Source organism: Nerophis ophidion, linkage group LG11 (genome assembly GCF_033978795.1).
Source record: "Nerophis ophidion isolate RoL-2023_Sa linkage group LG11, RoL_Noph_v1.0, whole genome shotgun sequence".
NCBI classification, from domain to species: domain Eukaryota; kingdom Metazoa; phylum Chordata; class Actinopteri; order Syngnathiformes; family Syngnathidae; genus Nerophis; species Nerophis ophidion.
This window is the reverse complement of record NC_084621.1, coordinates 24305634-24324202: the sequence shown is the minus strand read 5'-3', so window position 1 is coordinate 24324202 and position 18569 is coordinate 24305634. Positions and strand designations below refer to the sequence as shown.

The 18569-nt window shown below is 40.7% G+C and overlaps 1 long non-coding RNA gene across 1 annotated transcript in view; it reads left to right on the top strand.

Annotated features, from left to right (window-relative positions):
- Positions 1-18569, top strand: part of LOC133561401 (uncharacterized) — an 88689-nt gene that overhangs the window by 48455 nt on the left and 21665 nt on the right. Inside the window, exon 2 of the long non-coding RNA XR_009808676.1 lies at positions 7846-7944. This is a non-coding gene — a long non-coding RNA (uncharacterized LOC133561401). The remainder of the gene's footprint in view (positions 1-7845; positions 7945-18569) is intronic.

The following is an 18569-nucleotide window of genomic DNA, read 5'->3' as shown; positions in this document are numbered from 1 at the left end:
ACACACACACACACACACACACACACACACACACACACTTGCATGTACACACATTATCACCTTGAGGAATATTAATCTCCCCTGCGCTTTGAACTTGAATCGCTCTTAAATATAACGACTTTTGTGTAATGATTGACGTGTGAGGCACATCCTGGCAACACCAACTATGACGTCACACAACAAAAAAACTACATCTCAGGGCCAACACAGGCGGACAACTTTCACTTTCACACACGAGGCAACATTTAGAGTTGTAACTTTTGTAATTCGCTTGACTAAAATACACGACGATTCAGGTAAAAAAAAAAAAGGAGTAAAAAGTACGTTTTATTGCGCTATGTTATTTACATTTCAATTGACATTGTTAACACACGGTGACGTCATATTGACTGCAGTACTAGGTTTATCCGCATGAGGGCAACATTCGTGCATCTCTATTAGGTTTGTATTTAATGCAAGATGAAGCTAAAAAAAAAAAAAAGACTGAAAGGAACGTTTTGTGTCTTGCATGTTGTATTTTGATGTAAAACTGTGTCTTTATACTGTAGCTCTCCTTTATACTTATACACAGAGTAGAAACATGTGTTTTATGACACACCGTAAGCAGAATAATAAAAATCTTGTCAAACAAATGGCCGTGTCAAATCAAAAGTGAGCATTATACAAACCCCCAAAATGTGTAAATGGTAAAAAAAAAAAAAAAAAAAAAGAATACAATGATTTTGTAATCCTTTTCACTTTATATTCAATTCAACACACTGCAAATACATGATATTTAACATTGAAACTGGAATTATTTTTTTCAAATATTAGCTCATGATGCCTGTAACATGTTTCAAAAAAGCTGGCATAAGTGGCAAAAAAGACTGAGAAAGTTGAGGACACCAATAAAGTCATATCAGTTCATCAAATGTTTTAGTACCGGATGGACAGTAATTCTCAAACTGTGGTACGCGGGCTCCATCTAGTGGTACACCAAGGAATCACTTGATTAAAATACACTTTTATTCTCTTATATTCAAACACAAAACTGTGTGAAATGTAACAGTGGCCCGAAATTAAAGTATGTGCTCCAATCACTTTATCAAAAAATAATAATAAAAGTTGTAGAAATGATTGGAAACCCATTGGAAACTGATTGACGGTAGGCATGGTGTTCCTGGGATTAAAGGCCTCGCTTTTTTGCACTATGACTAGGGAAGGTTGTTTGCATTGGGTCATGTACGCAAGGAAGTAGGTTTGATTTTGAGATTGGTGGGGACACAAATGTGCTCCAAGGCAGCACTCTGAAAGTTTACTTTTTTTTTTTTTTTTACATTAGCAATCATAATTTCACGTCATGCAGATGTTATAGGGTAAAGTAACTAAAATGAAAGCAAAGGAGACAACTTCGAAGAGTTCTCATCTTTACCCTTTAGTGTAGGGCTGTAGTGCAACTGTGCATCATACTGTCAATTAACATAGCCTACTGTCCATCAACAACATCAGAAATACATTCATGCAATACAACATTGTAAATAAACATAAATGAACTGTAATAAACTTTTCCCCAACTTGTGTTTAAATCACTCACAATTTTTCCCTTCATTTACTTCTGTCTATTGCTGCTTTTGTACTGTAAATATGTTACATGAAACTAAAAAAATTTCAAAAAATAAAACGGAAAGGGGAAATCCGGCGATCTGATTGGCTGTTAACCGTGGTTTAAATATTGAGCACGGCTACTATTCTAAAGCCTTATCACAGCGTAGGCATCACTCCGCTCAGGCACGTATGACTGGGATGAATGGAAGTTGTTGTCATGTATCCATGACAACGGACTGTTGCAGTCCGGAGAAAAAGACAGCTGATGTTTTTACGATGTTAAAAAACGGACTAAAGTAGTTGAATTCACATGTTTAAGGTTAACTTTCACCTACGGGGAGGGTTAACAATGGTAGAGGGGACTGAGCATTGACTTTCACCTGGAAAAAAAGCGGAGGAAAAGACGAGATGCAGTGCTAATTCGGAGCTAACGTCTGGATAGGTGGGACTGTTTTTTCCACAGTGAGGAGTGACAGCGGGGACAGCCAATCACACGTAAGTTAGGATGAACGTGGCAACCAATCAGGGAGCGATATTTAGGTTAGAGGCGGGACTTCTAGCAGAGACCGACATTTAACCCTTTCTGTGCCATAATCATTGACTAAACATTACGGGCAGCGGTTGTATTGATAGTGACTACACAGTAGCGGCTGGATATTGGTAGGGACGTGTCCCTAGCGTCCCTACCCAATTCTACGCCCTAGCATGGACGTAAATGTTGCATCTGATGATAACTGGCCATACACCATGGTCCGTAGCTTGCTTTTTTTGTTTGTTTTGTTTTTGCACTATGACTAGGGAAGGTTGTTTGCATTGGGTCATATGCGTAAATATTTCATCTGATGATAACTGGCCATACACCATGGTCCGTAGCTTGCTTTTTTTGTTTGTTTTATTTTTGCACCATGAAAACAGAAGTATTTTTGCATTGGGTCATATACGTGAATGTTGCATCTGATGATAAAGTTGATAGAGTTGGCATACGTGGCAAAAAAGACTGAGAAAGTTGAGGTATGCTCATCAAACACTTATTTGGAACATCCCACAGGTGGACGGGCTAATTGGGAACAGGTGGGTGCCATGATTGGGTATAAAAGCAGCTTGCGTAAAATGCTCAGTCATTCACAAACAAGGATGGGGCGAGGGTCAACACTTTGTGAACAGATGCAAGAGCAAATTGTTTAAAGACAACATTTCTCAACCAACTATTGAAAGGAGTTTAGGGATTTCACCATCTACAGTCTGTAATATCATCAAAAGGTTCAGAGAATCTGGAGAAAATCACTGCACGTAAGCAGCAAGGCTGAAAACCAACATTAAATGCTGGTGACCTTTGATCTCTCAGGCGGTACCGCATCAAGAACACTTCCGAAAACCACTGTCAGTGAGTACAGTTTGTTGCTACATCTGTAAGGGTAAGTTAAAACTCTACTTTGCCAAGCGAGCTATTGCAAGGAATTTAGGGATTTCCCCATATAATGTCCGTGATTTAATCAAAAGGTTCAAAGAATCTGGAGAAATCACTGCACGGAAGCGATGATATTACGGACCTTCGATCCCTCAGGCATCAAAAAGCGACATCAGTGTGTAAAAGATATCACCACATAGGCTCAGGAACACTTCAGAAAACCACTATAAGCAACTACAGTTGGTCGCTACATCTGTAAGTGCAAGCAAAAACTCTACTATGCAAAGCCAAAGCCATTTATCAACAACACCCAGAAATGCCGCAAGCTTCGCTGGGCCCGAGCTCATCTAAGATGGACTGATGCAAAGTGGAAAAGTGTTCTGTGGTCTGACGAGTCCAAATTTCAAATTGCTTTTGGAAACTGTGGACGTTTTGTCCTCCGCAACAAAGAAGAAAACAACCATTCGTATTGTTATAGGCGCAAAGTTGAAAAGCCAGCGTCTGTGATGGTGTGGGGGTATATTAGTGCCCAAGGCATGGGTAACTTATACATCTGTGAAGGCACCATTAATGCTGAAAGGTACATACAGGTTTTGGAGCAACATATGTTGTCATCCAAGCAACGTTATCATGGACGCCCCTGCTTATTTCAGCAAGACAATGCCAACTGTCCGCCTTCCGCCCAAATGCAGCTAAAATAGGCCCTAGCACCCTCCGCGACCCCAAAAGGGACAAGTGGTAGGAAATGGATGGATGGATCGAAGGATTGAGGGATGAATGTGAGTGTGAATGTTGTCCGTCTATCTGTGTTGGCCCTGCGATGAGCTGGCGACTTGTCCAGGGTGTACACCGCCTTCCACCAGAATGTAGCTGAGATGGGCTCCAGCACCGCCCCACGACCCCAAAAGGGACAAGCGGTAGAAAATGGATGGATGGATGGAGGGATGAATGTGAGTGTGAATGTTGTCCGTCTATCTGTGTTGGCCCTGCGATGAGGTGGCGACTTGTCCAGGGTGTACACCACCTTCCTGCCCAATTCTAGCTGAGATAGGCTCCAGCAGCCACCCGGGACCCCAAAAGGGACAAGCGGTAGGAAATGGATGGATGGATGGAGGGATGAATGTGAGTGTGAATGTTGTCCGTCTATCTGTGTTGGCCCTGCGATGAGGTGGCGACTTGTCCAGGGTGAACACCGCCTTCCCGCCCGATTGTAGCTGAGTTAGGCTCCAGCACCCCACCAGCTCCGCGACCCCAAAAGGGACAAGCGGTTGAAAAATGGATGGACGGATGGATGAATGTGAGTGTGAATGTTGTCCGTCTATCTGTGTTGGCCCTGCGATGAGGCGGCGACTTGTCCATGGTGTACACCACCTTCCTGCCCAATTCTAGCTGAGATAGGCTCCAGCAGCCACCCGGGACCCCAAAAGGGACAAGCGGTAGGAAATGGATGGACGGATGGAGGGATGAATGTGAGTGTGAATGTTGTCTGTCTATCTGTGTTGGCCCTGCAATGAGGGGGCGACTTGTCCAGGGTGTACGCCACCTTCCACCTGAATGCAGCTGAGATAGGCTCCAGCACCCCCCGCGACCCCAAAAGGGAATAAGCGGTAGGAAATGGATGGATGGATGGAAGGATTGAGGGATGAATTTGAGTGTGAATGTTGTCTGTCTATCTGTGTTGGCCCTGCGATGAAGTGGCGACTTGTCCAGGGTGTACGATGCCTTCCACCCGATTTTAGCTGAGATAGGCTCCAGCATCCCCGCCCCCACGACCCCAAAAGGGACAAGCGGTAGAAATTGGATGGATGAATGTGAGTGTGAATGTTGTCTGTCTATCTGTGTTGGCCCTGCGATGAGGTGGTGACTTGTCCAGGGTGTACACCGCCTTCCACCTGAATACAGCTACCATAGGCTCCAGCGCCACCCGCGACCCCAAAAGGGACAAGCGGTAGAAAAATGGATGGATGAATGTGAGTGTGAATGTTTTCTGTCTATCTGTGTTGGCCCTGCGATAAGGTAGCGACTTGTCCAGGGTGAACACCGCCTTCCGCCTGAATGCAGTTGAGATAGGCTCTAACACCCCCCTGCGACCTCAAAAGGGACAAGCGGTAGAAAATGGATGGAGGGATGTATGTGAGTGTGAATGTTGTCGGTCTATCTGTGTTGGTCCTGCGATGAGGTGGTGACTTGTCCAGGGTGTACAATGCCTTCCTGCCCGAATGCAGTTGAGATAGGCGCCAGCACCGAGTGTCCGCCCTGAGATCAGTAGGTTGTGAGTTCAAACCCCGGCTGAGTCATACCAAAGACTATAAAAATGGCACCCGTTACCTCCCTGCTTGGCACTCAACATCAAGGGTTGGAATTGGGGGTTAAATCACCAAAAATGATTCCCGGGCAAGGCCACCGCTGCTGCTCACTGCTCCCCTCACCCCCCAGGGGGTGATCAAGGGGATGGGTCAAATGCAGAGGACAAACTTCACCACACCTAGTGTGTTTGTGGCAATCATTGGTACTTTAACTTTAACAAGTGCAAAACTTCATGAAGTATAAATGAACAAAAAAAGTAAGTGAAATGATAAATATAAAGATAAATGTAAAGACTTATGGCTGTCCAAATGATCTTATTGTTCTGTCTTTATATATTTTTTTCAACTGGATTATGTAAAGAAAATTCCATAGTTTAACCCCCACCACTGATATACTTATTTATTAAAGTTATTTATTAAAGTTGTCCTTGATTACTGATCTTTGAAAATTACCTTTTCTTCCATGCTTTTCTTTCTCAGAAGGGATGACAAATATTTTTGGTAATTTTGATGAAATTTAATAGAAATTAATTAATTTTTGCAAGTCATTGTTTCTTTGCCTACAGCAGGGGTCACCAACGCGGTGCCCGCGGGCACCAGGTAGCTCGTAAGGACCAGGTGACCCCGCTGGCCTGTTCTAAAAATAACTCAAATAGCAGCACTTACCAGTGAGCTGCCTCTATTTTTTATATTGTATTTATTTACTAGCAAGCTGGTCTCGCTTTGCTCGACATTTTTAATTCTAAGAGAGACAAAACTTAAATAGAATTTGAAAATCCAAGAAAATATCTTAAAGACTTGGTCTTTTTCACTTGTTTAAATAGATAAAAAACATTTTTTACTTTGCTTCTTATAACTTTCAGAAAGACAGCTTTAGAGAAAGAATACAACCTTAAAAATGATTTTAGGATTTTTAAACACATGTACCTTTTTACCTTTTAAATTCCTTCCTCTTCTTTCCTGACAATTTAAATCAATGTTTAAGTATTTTTTTTAATTGTAAAGAACAATAAATACATTTTAATTTAATTCTTCATTTTAGCTTCTGTTTTTTCGACAAAGACTATTTGTGAAATATTTCTTCAAACGTATTATGATTAAAATTAAAAATATATATTTTGGTAAGTCTAGAAAATCTTTACAATCAAATTTAAATTGGATTTCAAAGTCTTTTGAATTTCTTTTAAAAATGTTGTTCTGGAAAATCTAGAAGAAATAATGATTTGTCTTTGTTAGAACTATAGCTTGGTCCAATTTGTTATATATTTTAAGAAAGTGCAGATTGGATTTTAACCTATTCAAAACATGTCATCAAAATTCAAAAATTGATTTTAATCAGGAAAAATTACTAATGATGTTCCATAATTTTTTTCTTTTTCTTTTTTTTTTTTTAAGATTTTAATAAGCTAGTGTTTCTCTTCATTTTTTTTCGGTTGAATTTTGAATTTTAAAGAGTCGAAATTGAAGATAAACTATGTTTCAAAATTTAATTTTCATTTTTTTCGTCTTTTCTCCTCTTTTAAACCGTTCAATTAAGTGTTTTTTTCATAATTTATTCTCTACAAAAAACCTTCCGTAAAAGGAAAAAAAATGTACGACGGAATGACAGACAGAAATACCCATTTTTATATATATATAGATTTATTTATTAAAGGCAAATCTAGCAAATTGGCTATTTCTGGTCATTTATTTAAGTGTGTATCAAACTGGTAGCCCTTTGCATTAATCAGTACCCAAGAAGTATTTCTTTGTTTCCAAAAGGTTTGTGACAACCTGATATAATATATATAATATATAATATATGAATAATATAAATAAACTCCTCCCCTCTTAACCACGCCCCGCCCCACCCCCAACCACGTCCCCCACCTCCCGAAATCGGAGGTCTCAATGTTGGCAAGTATGGTCCACGCCACGCATAAGTCCATCACAAGCTACTATTATTACTAGTATATTTCATTTTTTGGAGAAAGTTTCTCAAAGGAGTTTGTGAAAGTACCAGCCCTGATTTTGTTTTTTGTCGAAAACTGGTCGACGGAACCCAAGATGGCCGACTTCCTGTTTATATTCGTCAAATATCCATCCATCCATTTTCTACCGCTTATTCCCTTTTGGGGTCGCGGGGGGCGCTGGCGCCTATCTCAGCTACAATCGGGCGGAAGGCGGGGTACACCCTGGACAAGTCGCCACCTCATCGCAGGGCCATTCGTCAAATACTACTCCATTAATACTTGAATTTTGATAGCAGGGGGGTGCTTTTTCACAATGTGCTATTAAAATTTAATTACATTTCGTGTTTTCGGCCCTCGAAAACATCATTTTTCGCCGTACCTGATGCGTCTGCAAAAAAAAAAAAGGTGAGTTTTCACGCATGTTAATGACCTCGTAAATGTAATAAAAGTGGGAGGGTAATAATAAAAAAAAACAATTTAATTAGGCTTTATTTTTTACCTCAGTGTTAATATTTGATATGTCATAATTTTTTCAATAAGTTATGTTGAAGTGTTTTAAATGTAGAAAGAACTAATCATACCATGACCCTTTAAGGTGTGCTGCAGTTCTCCTACCCGTCCAGCAGATGGCGAACGCAGCTCGTCCTTAAGAGCAGGTGTCGCTTTCACAACATCACGGCATCTGTTTACTTAGGTGAGTCCAAACATGTTCTTGTGACTAAATAACTGTTTTTGATTGATTTAAACTTTTATTCGTAGATTGCACAGTACAGTACATATTCCGTACAATTGACCACTAAATGGTAACACCCAAATAAGTTTTTTCAACTTGTTTAAAGGCCTGCTGAAACCCACTACTGCCGACCATGCAGTCTGATAGTTTATATATCAATGATGAAATCTTAACATTGCAACACATGCCAATACGGCCGGTTTAGTTTACTAAATTGCAATTTTAATTTTCCCGCGAAGTATCCTGTTGAAAACGTCGCAGAATGATGCGCGTGACGTCACCGGTTGTAGTGGACATGTTCTTCCAGCACCGATCACGGCTAAAAGTCGTCTGCTTTAATCGCATAATTACACAGTATTCTGGACATCTGTGTTGCTGAATCTTTTGCAATTTTTTCAATTAATAATTCAGAAGTCAAAGTAGAAAGATGTAGGTGGGAAGCAATGTATTGCAGCTGCCTTTAGCCACACAAACACAGCCGGTGTTTCCTTGTTTACATTCCCGAAGGTGAAGCTTTACTATGGAACAGAGTGGTCGAGCGAACATGGTTCCCGACCACATGTCAACCGGCAGGTTTCGATGAGAAAATTGTGGTAATAAGTCGGCTCTTACCGTAGACATGAGCGGAGCATGCGTCCTCCTGCAGCTGCGGACTCTTTTACCTCCTCCCACCGGAGAAACTGGTGGTCACCACACCCATGGCCTCACCCCTCCGACTTTTAGGTACCATATAATCTCACTAAAACACTAGTAACACAATAAGCAGATTAGAGATTTTCCAGAATTATCCAAGTAAATGTGTATAATAACATCTGAATCGCTCCCATGTTCCCTCGCCTTTTTTCTTCTACTCCTTCACTCTCACTTTCCTCATCCACGAATCTTTCATCCTCGCTCAAATTAATGGGGAAATGTCCGAATCGCTCTAGCTGCTGGTGGCCATGATTGTAAACAATGTGTGGATGTGAGGAGCTCCACAACCCGTGACGTCACGCGCACATCTTCTGCTACTTCCGGTATAGGCACGGCTTTTTTATTAGCGACCTAAAGTTGCGAACTTTATTGTGGATGTTCTCTACTAAATCCTTTCAGCAAAAATATGGCAATATCGCGAAATGATCAAGTATGACACCTAGAATGGACCTGCTATCCCTGTTTAAATAAGAAAATCTAATTTCAGTAGGCCTTTAAGTTGGGTTCCACATGAATCAATTCATGGTAAGACACAGTGATGCAATTTGTGCCTCAAAAATGCTAATAACAACTCAATGTTAAGGTAAAAGTTCAAGTTAAGTTTACATTAACTTTAACTTTCACGTTGTGCCTCAAAAATGTTAAAAAAAACCCCAACCCAATGTAGGTAAAAGGTAAATGTATGCCAAACTATCCATCCATTTATCCATTTCTACCGCTTATTCCCTTTGGGGCCGCAGGGGGCGCTGGTGCCTGTCTCAGCTACAATCGGGCAGTATTCCAAACTATCTGGGAAAAAACAGCTTAATTTTGTGCATACAAAGCAATTAGCGTAATATCTAATAACACGGCTCGTTAATGATCAGTTAATTTTATTTTGACAAAATGTTTGTTTTTTTGTTTTGTTTTTTTTGAACAACAAACATACATTTATAGCTCACATAATTGTCAAGACACTTTCAACAACAAGAAAAGAAAAGAAAAGCAATTACAGAGAGTATGACATATAAATAAATAATGATAATAATAAATAAAAGCAAATTGATAAAAAAAAGAGAAAAAGGGCTACCTAAATCACTGTAAATGTTTTTAATAAAGATATCAGTTTAAGGGCTTTTGTACTCTTAATCATCCTCCAAGATTTGATGGTTAGTTGTGAACTATTTTGACAATGTTTGTTTTTTTGTTAGTTTTTTATTGAACAACAAACGTACATTTGTAATTCACACAACAGTCAAAGGACTTTTAACAACAAGGGAAAAAAAAGCAAATACAGATAGAGTATGAAATATAGATAAATAATAATAATTAAAAAAATTAAAACAAAAAATAGACAAAAAGGGCTACATTAATCACTTTAAATGTTTTAATAAAGATATCAATCTAAGGGCTTTTGTACTCTTAGTCATTATCCAAGATTTGATGATTAGTTGTGAACTATTTTGACAATATGTTTGTTTGTTTTTTATTGACCAACAAACGTGCATTTATAGTTCACACAAAAGTCAAGGCACTTTTAACAACAAGGAAAGAAAAAAAAGCAAATACAGATAGAGTATGAAATATAATTAAATAATAATAATAAATAAATTAGAAGAAATACATAAAAAATAGACTTTAAAGGCTACCTAAATCACTTTAAATATTTGTAATAATTAATTTAAATTTAAGGGCTTGTGTACTCTTAATCATTCTCCAGGATTTGATGGTTAGTTGTAAACTATTTAGAAAATATGTTTGTTTGTTTTTTATTGAACAACAAACGTACATTTATAATTCACACAACAGTCAAGGCACTTTCAACAACAAGAAAAGAAATCAAAAGCACATACGGATAGAGTATGAAATATAGTTAAATAATAATTAAAAAATATATATATTAAAACAAAAAATAGACAAAAAGGGCTACATTAATCACTTTAAATGTTTTAATAAAGATATCAATTTAAGGGCTTTTGTACTCTTAGTCATTATCCAAGATTTGATGGTTAGTTGTGAACTATTTTGACAATATGTTTGTTTGTTTTTTATTGACCAACAAACGTACATTTATAATTCACACATTGGTCAAGGCACTTTCAACAACAAGGAAAAAAAAACAAAAGCAAATACAGGTAGAGTATGAAATATAAATAAATAATAATAATGACAAAAATATTAACAAATAAATAAAAAATAGACAAAAAGGGCTACCTAAATCACTTTAAATGTTCTAATAAAGATATAAATTTAAGGGCTTTTGTACTCTTAATCGTTCTCCAATATTTGATGATTAGTTGTAAATTATTTTGACAATATGTCTGGGCCATTAAAAACAAGCAGCAGCCATTAAAGCTACACTGTCCACTTTTTAAAAGTTTTTGGATAAATTGTACTTTTAGAGTAGTTTAATTGTACTTTTAGTAGAGTTTTTTATTGGTAAAGAAGCAATGCTATATAGATTTTTATATTTTTTTATATTATAGATGTGATGTTTGTGAACGAGTCGAGTCTTATGAAGGGCTCTTTTAGGCGGATGAGGAGCACCGATTAGTTGTGAATCATTTTTTTTTGCAAAAACAAACTAGGGCCAGAATAACAAAAACATTAAAAAAAATAACTAGCAAATTGAGACAACGTCAAATTAAATATATTATCATTTCAATTTAATTTTAATTTATATTTAGAGTAGGTGTAATGTAATTTTGTATTTCCATTTAAATAACGTCCTAATTTTAACTTGTATTTTATTTATATATGTATACACATTGTATTCTTTTATTATTTGTAGGTTATATTTTTCCTTTATTTTTTAAAATGTCTCTTTTTCCCCCCAAGTACTTTATCTGTAGCCTGTGTAGTTTTTATTGTGTCATGGGTATCCAAAATAAATACCAAATTAATACCTATTTTACAAAAAAAAGTTGCACTATAATGATTAGTTAATTGTAATTTAAATAGTGCAAAAATTGTGTCAATAATAACATTTATTTTTTGTGGTTTATTTGTGATTGGTATGCATTAAAAGCCAGTAAAATAGTTCTGACTTGCTCAAGGGTGTGCTGTAAATATGGTGGGATTCAAACCTGCGGCATTTCAGTCACAGGCCAAATTTTAAAGGGGAACTGCGCTTTTTGGGAATGTTGACTATCATTCACAATCTTTATGTAAGACTTAAACACATGTGTTTTTCTTTTTTTATGCATTCTAACTAGTAAATAATCTCCTCTCTGAGCTGCCACCTTACCGTGGTAGAGTTTGCGTGTCCCAATGATCCTAGGAGCTATGTTGTCCGGGGGCTTTAAGCCCCCTGGTAGGGTCTTCCAAGGCAAACTGGTCCTAGGTGAGGGACCAGACAAAGAGCAGCTCGAAAACCTCTATGAAAAGTAAAAACAAAGGACCCAGATTTCCCTCGCCCGGACGCGGGTCACCGGGGCCCCCCTCTGGAGCCAGGCCCGGAGGTGGGGCACGATGGCGAGCGCCTGGTGGCCGGGCCTGTACCCATGGGGCCCGGTCGGGCACAGCCCGAAGAGGCAACGTGGGTCCCCCCTCCAATGGGCTCACCACCCATAGCAGGGGCCATAGAGGTCAGGTGCAATGTGAGCTGGTCGGCAGCCGAAGGCAGGGCACTTGGCGGTCCGATCCTCGGCTACATAAGCTCGCTCTTGGGACGTGGAACGTCACCTCACTGGGGAGAAATGAGCCTGAGCTAGTGCGCGAAGTAGAGGAATTCCGTCTGGATGTAGTCGGACTCACTTCGACGCACAGCAAGGGCTCTGGAACCACTTCTCTTGAAAGGGCCTGGACTCTCTTTCACTCTGGCGTGGCCGGCAGTGAGAGGCGACGGGCTGGGGTGGCAATTCTTGTTGCCCCCCGGCTAAAAGCCTGCACGTTGGAGTTCAACCCAGTGGACGAAAGGGTAGCCTCCCTCCGCCTTCGGGTGGGGGGACGGGTCCTGACTGTTGTTTGCGCTTACGCACCAAACAACAGTTCAGAGTACCCACCCTTTTTGGGTACACTCGAGGGAGTACTGGAAAGTGCTCCCTCGGGTGATTCCCTTGTTCTGCTGGGGGACTTCAACGCTCACGTTGGCAACGACAGTGAAACCTGGAGAGGCGTTATTGGGAAGAATGGCCGCCCGGATCTGAACCCGAGTGGTGTTTCGTTATTGGACTTCTGTGCTCGTCACAGTTTGTCCATAACAAACACCATGTTCAAACATAAGGGTGTCCATATGTGCACTTGGCACCAGGACACCCTAGGCCGCAGTTCCATGATCGACATTGTAGTTGTGTCATCGGATTTGCGGCCTCATGATTTGGACACTCGGGTAAAGAGAGGGGTGGAGCTTTCTACCGATCACCACCTGGTGGTGAGTTGGCTGCGATGGTGGGGGAGGATGCCGGACAGACCTGGCAGGCCCAAACGCATTGTGAGGGTTTGCTGGGAACGTCTGGCAGAGTCTCCTGTCAGAGAAAGTTTCAATTCCCACCTCCGGAGGAACTTTGAACATGTCACGAGGGAGGTGCTTTACATTGAGTCCGAGTGGACCATGTTCCGCACCTCTATTGTCGAGGCAGCTGATCGGAGCTGTGGCCGCAAGGTAGTTGGTGCTTGTCGTGGCGGTAATCCTAGAACCCGCTGGTGTCCAGCGGTGAGGGATGCCGTCAAGCTGAAGAAGGAGTCCTATCGGGTTCTTTTGGCTCATAGGACTCCGGAGGCAGTGGACAGGTACCGACAGGCCAAGCGGTGTGCAGCTTCAGCGGTCGCAGAGACAAAAACTCGGACATGGGAAGAGTTTGGGGAAGCCATGGAAAATGACTTCCGGATGGCTTCGAAGCGATTCTGGACCACCATCCGCCGCCTCAGGAAGGGGAAGCAGTGCACTGTCAACACCGTGTATGGTGCGGATGGTGTTCTGCTGACCTCAACTGCGGATGTTGTGGATAGGTGGAAGGAATACTTCGAAGACCTCCTCAATCCCACCAACACGTCTTCCTATGAAGAAGCAGTGCCTGGGGAATCTGTGGTGGACTCTCCTATTTCTGGGGCTGAGGTTGCTGAGGTAGTTAAAAAGCTCCTCGGTGGCAAGGCCCCAGGGGTGGATGAGACCCGCCCGGAGTTCCTTAAGGCTCTGGATGCTGTGGGGCTGTCTTGGTTGACAGGATTGGCGGACCGGGGGGGTGGTCCCCCTCTTTAAGAAGGGGGACCGGAGGGTGTGTTCCCACTATCGTGGGATCACACTCCTCAGCCTTCCCGGTAACGTTTATTCAGGTGTACTGGAGAGGAGGCTACGCCGGATAGTCGAACCTCGGATTCAAGAGGAACAGTGTGGTTTTCGTCCTGGTCGTGGAACTGTGGACCAGCTCTATACTCTCGGCAGGGTTCTTGAGGGTGCATGGGAGTTTGCCCAACCAGTCTACATGTGCTTTGTGGACTTGGAGAAGGCATTCGACCGTGTCCCTCGGGAAGTCCTGTGGGGAGTGCTCAGAGAGTATGGAGTATCGGACTGTCTTATTGTGGCAGTCCGATCCCTGTACGATCAGTGTCAGAGCTTGGTCCGCATTGCCGGCAGTAAGTCGGACACGTTTCCAGTGAGGGTTGGACTCCGCCAAGGCTGCCCTTTGTCACCGATTCTGTTCATAACTTTTATGGACAGAATTTCTAGGCGCAGTCAAGGCATTGAGGGGTTCCGGTTTGGTGGCCGCGGGATTAGGTCTCTGCTTTTTGCAGACGATGTGGTCCTGTTGGCTTCATCTGGCCGGGATCTTCAGCTCTCACTGTGTCGGTTCGCAGCCGAGTGTGAAGCGGCCGGACTGAGAATCAGCACCTCCAAATCCGAGTCCATGGTTCTCTCCCGGAAGAGGGTGGAGTGCCATCTCCGGGTTGGGGAGGAGACCCTGCCCCAAGTGGAGGAGTTCAATTACCTAGGAGTCTTGTTCACGAGTGAGGGAAGAGTGGATCGTGAGATCGACAGGCGGATCGGTGCGGCGTCTTCAGTAATGCGGACGTTGTACCGATCCGTTGTGGTGAAGAAGGAGCTGAGCCGGAAGGCAAAGCTCTCAATTTACCGGTCGATCTACGTTCCCATCCTCACCTATGGTCATGAGCTTTGGGTCATGACCGAAAGGATAAGATCACGGGTACAAGCGGCTGAAATGAGTTTCCTCCGCCGTGTGGCGGAGCTCTCCCTTAGAGATAGGGTGAGAAGCTCTGTCATCCGGGAGGAACTCAAAGTAAAGCCGCTGCTCCTCCACATCGAGAGGAGCCAGATGCGGTGGTTCGGGCATCTGGTCAGGATGCCACCAGAACACCTCCCGAGGGAGGTGTTTAGGGCACGTCCAACCGGTAGGAGGCCACGGGGAAGACCCAGGACACGTTGGGAAGACTATGTCTCCCGGCTGGCCTGGGAACGCCTCGGGATCCCCCGGGAAGAGCTAGACGAAGTGGCTGGGGAAAGGGAAGTCTGGGCTTCCCTGCTTAGGCTGCTGCCCCCGCGACCTAACCTCGGATAAGCGGAAGAAGATGGATGGATGGACTATTAAATAATTGCTAGCAAAAGTCAGCTAACAAGCTTTATTAATTTACATGTATTTATATTAGAGTCGTGATGTTTGTGAACGAGGAGAACCGATTAGTTGCGAGCCGAGTTGCAAATTATGTGCAATTTGTCCACTCGGCCTTCTTTTCGCACTACTTTATTGCACTAATGTCATAATAACAAAACATAAAAAAATATAAAAAAAATAAAAACACAAAACAAGACAAATTCAAAAGAAATGAATTTGACATTTTGTATTGACATTTACCGGTATGTAGTGTTCAAATTTTTATTTTTATTTTATTTCTATATTTCATACAAATTGTCTTCACTTATTATTTGTAGGCTATATGTTCATGTATTGTTAAAATGCTTTATTTTTATTTTTTTGCAGTAAAGTTGTTTTGCACTGAAGTTATCTATAGTAACTGCTTTGAGGAATCGAACCAAAGCATTATCGTTTTAAAGAGTAACTGCACTTTTTTTTTTATTTTACCTATCATTCACAATCCTAATGTAACTAAATTACATTAACTGGCGATAATTTAATTGTCCGCCATAACTTAAAATTTTAATGACTGTTTATTATGTTAGTGTAAAATACTTTATGCTAAGCTTCACTCACTAGAAATGAGTATTAGGTTCTCGTGGCCGAACAATCATATTTAATGTAGTTTTGTAACGGCAAAGAGCAAGACTCCAGCAGCTCCACGAGTGGAGATGGGTTCGTGTCATGTTGACTGACTTACGGCTTTAAGGACAAAGTGTCATCATTTAGCAAGGGACCTCTTTATTTCCCCTATCAATCTTAGCTATGGTTTCAACCTTTTTTCCCCTTAAATGTTAGCTTGTATAAATATATCTATATATACTGTATCTATATGTATATATATATATATATATATATATATATATACATACATATGTGTATATATGTATATATATATATACATACATATGTGTATATATATATATATATATATACACATACATATGTGTATATATATATAGACATACATATGTGTATATATATATATATATATATATATATGTATATATAGATATATATATTAGGGCTGGGCAACGATTAAAAATTTTAATCGAAGTTAATCGCACTATTTCTCCGATTAATCGCGATTAACTGCATTGTATACGCAAAGCCCATTAATGAATTCAAAATTAGTGTGTAGGTTACCTTTATTGGAATATTCTACCACATGAACAAAAGCGCCAAAACATTTGTTGTGCAAACACAATTTAAATCAGTCCTTGTTAAACAGTAGCAGTTAAATAGCATATTTTATGAAAATCAACTCAAAAAATGTAAATACAAACATTTAAGCTTATTGCCACTGCCAGGGTATTTAAGTTATCCTGTTTGTTATGGAAAATAAATATAATCTACATACAAATCTCTGAGCCACAATCATAACATCTGAACAGGCAATTTCTGAGGTAACAGCAGAAACATTTTTTTTTATCAGGGTCTTTTATGTTTAAAAAACCTATATTATAGGTAGTGGGCTGTTTTAGGGAAATGTTGATCAAATTATCCGTAGTAGCAATATTAATAATTTTGTGTTTATTCTGCGTAGTGCACTTAAAATATTTATGACCATATCTAGGAATTGATATGATGGGAATTTTCCGATTGTTTGCTTGGTGCTTTGATAAACTGAACGCATATACATGGTACTATTTGTGATGTTATGAGCCAGGGAAAAAAAGAACTACCCTACCCAGCATGCAACAGGAGTGACGAACATGCGCGGTAGCCCGGTATAGGTTGTGTCGCCATGACGGCATCTTGTATGTTGTGATATGCACGCTCTGAAAGCAAACGTTAAGAACTCAGCCAACACTCCTCGTCTGCATTATTGATAAATAGACAGACAACACAAATACTCCGCTGCTTCACAAGCCGCTGGATGTAGCCGGCAAAGTATTCCCATGCTAGCTAGCCGGTCTAGCAAGCAAGCGTCATTTAGTCCAAAACGGCCCGATCTATCCACATTCAGAATTGTCTGGCGGTTGTAAGTGATCCCGGAGTGACCACGCTGTAAGCCATGAAATTTGCAGAATTGTGCGGTATTTTTGCCAAATGTTCCATCTTTACCAAAAGCCCCTCGACGCCGAACTACATCCGGGAGATGCCATCTTGTTAAGAAAAGGCGTTAACAAAATAAAAGCATGTAAACAACATACGTAAATGTGCGATAAAATAATTGTCGGCATTAATAGATTGATGAGTTAACGCGTAATTAACGCATTAATTTGCCCACCCCTAATATATATATATACATATATATACATACATATGTGTATATATATATATATATATATATATATATATATATATATATATACACATACACAGTATATATCTAAAAAAAAAAAAAAACTGTGAATTTGGCATGTTGTGTGAATCAGCGGTCCCCAACCACCAGCCTCGATTGGTACCGGGCCGCAGAATAATTTTTTTTTTTTTTTTTTTTAATTTATTTTAATTTTATTTTTATTTTTGTATTTTTTTTTTTTTTAATTAAATCAACATAAAAAAACACAAGATACACTTACAAATAGTGCACCAACCCAAACAACCTCCCTTTTTTATGACAAAAAAAAAATTCCCTGGCTTTTCGACTTTGAGCCTAGAACAATCCGGATGATTCTTTTCCTCCTTGTCCCGGAGGACACAACGTCCACAGTTTCCAAAAACAATTAGAAATGTGGACCCGTCAGACAACAGAACACTTTTCCACTTTACATCGGTCCATCTTAGATGAGCTCGGGCCCAAAAACCTCCCTTTTTTATGACAAAAAAAAAAAAAATTCCCTGGCTTTTCAACTTTGAGCCTAGAACAATCCGGATGATTCTTTTCCGCTTTGTCTCGGAGGACACAACGTCCACAGTTTCCGAAAACAATTAGAAATGTGGACTCGTCAGACCACAGAACACATTGCCACTTTGCATCGGTACATCTTAGATGAGCTCGGGCCCAGCGAAGCCGGCGGCGTTTCCGGGTGTTGTTGATAAATGGTTTTGGCTTGGCATAGTAGAGTTGTAACTTGCCCTTACAGATGTAGCGACAAACTGTAGTTACTGACAGTGGTTTTCTGAAGTGTTCCTGAGCCCATGCGGTGATATCGTTTACACAGTGATGTCGCTTTTTGACGAAGTAGCGTCTGAGGGATCGGAGGTGCGTAATATCATCGCTTACGTGCAGTGATTTATCCAGAATCTCTGAACCTTTTGATGATATATATATATATTATATATATTATTATTTGGCCCTGCGATGAGGTGGTGGCTTGTCCAGGGTGTACACTGCCTCCCGCCTGATTGTAGCTGAGATAGGCACCAGCGCCCCCC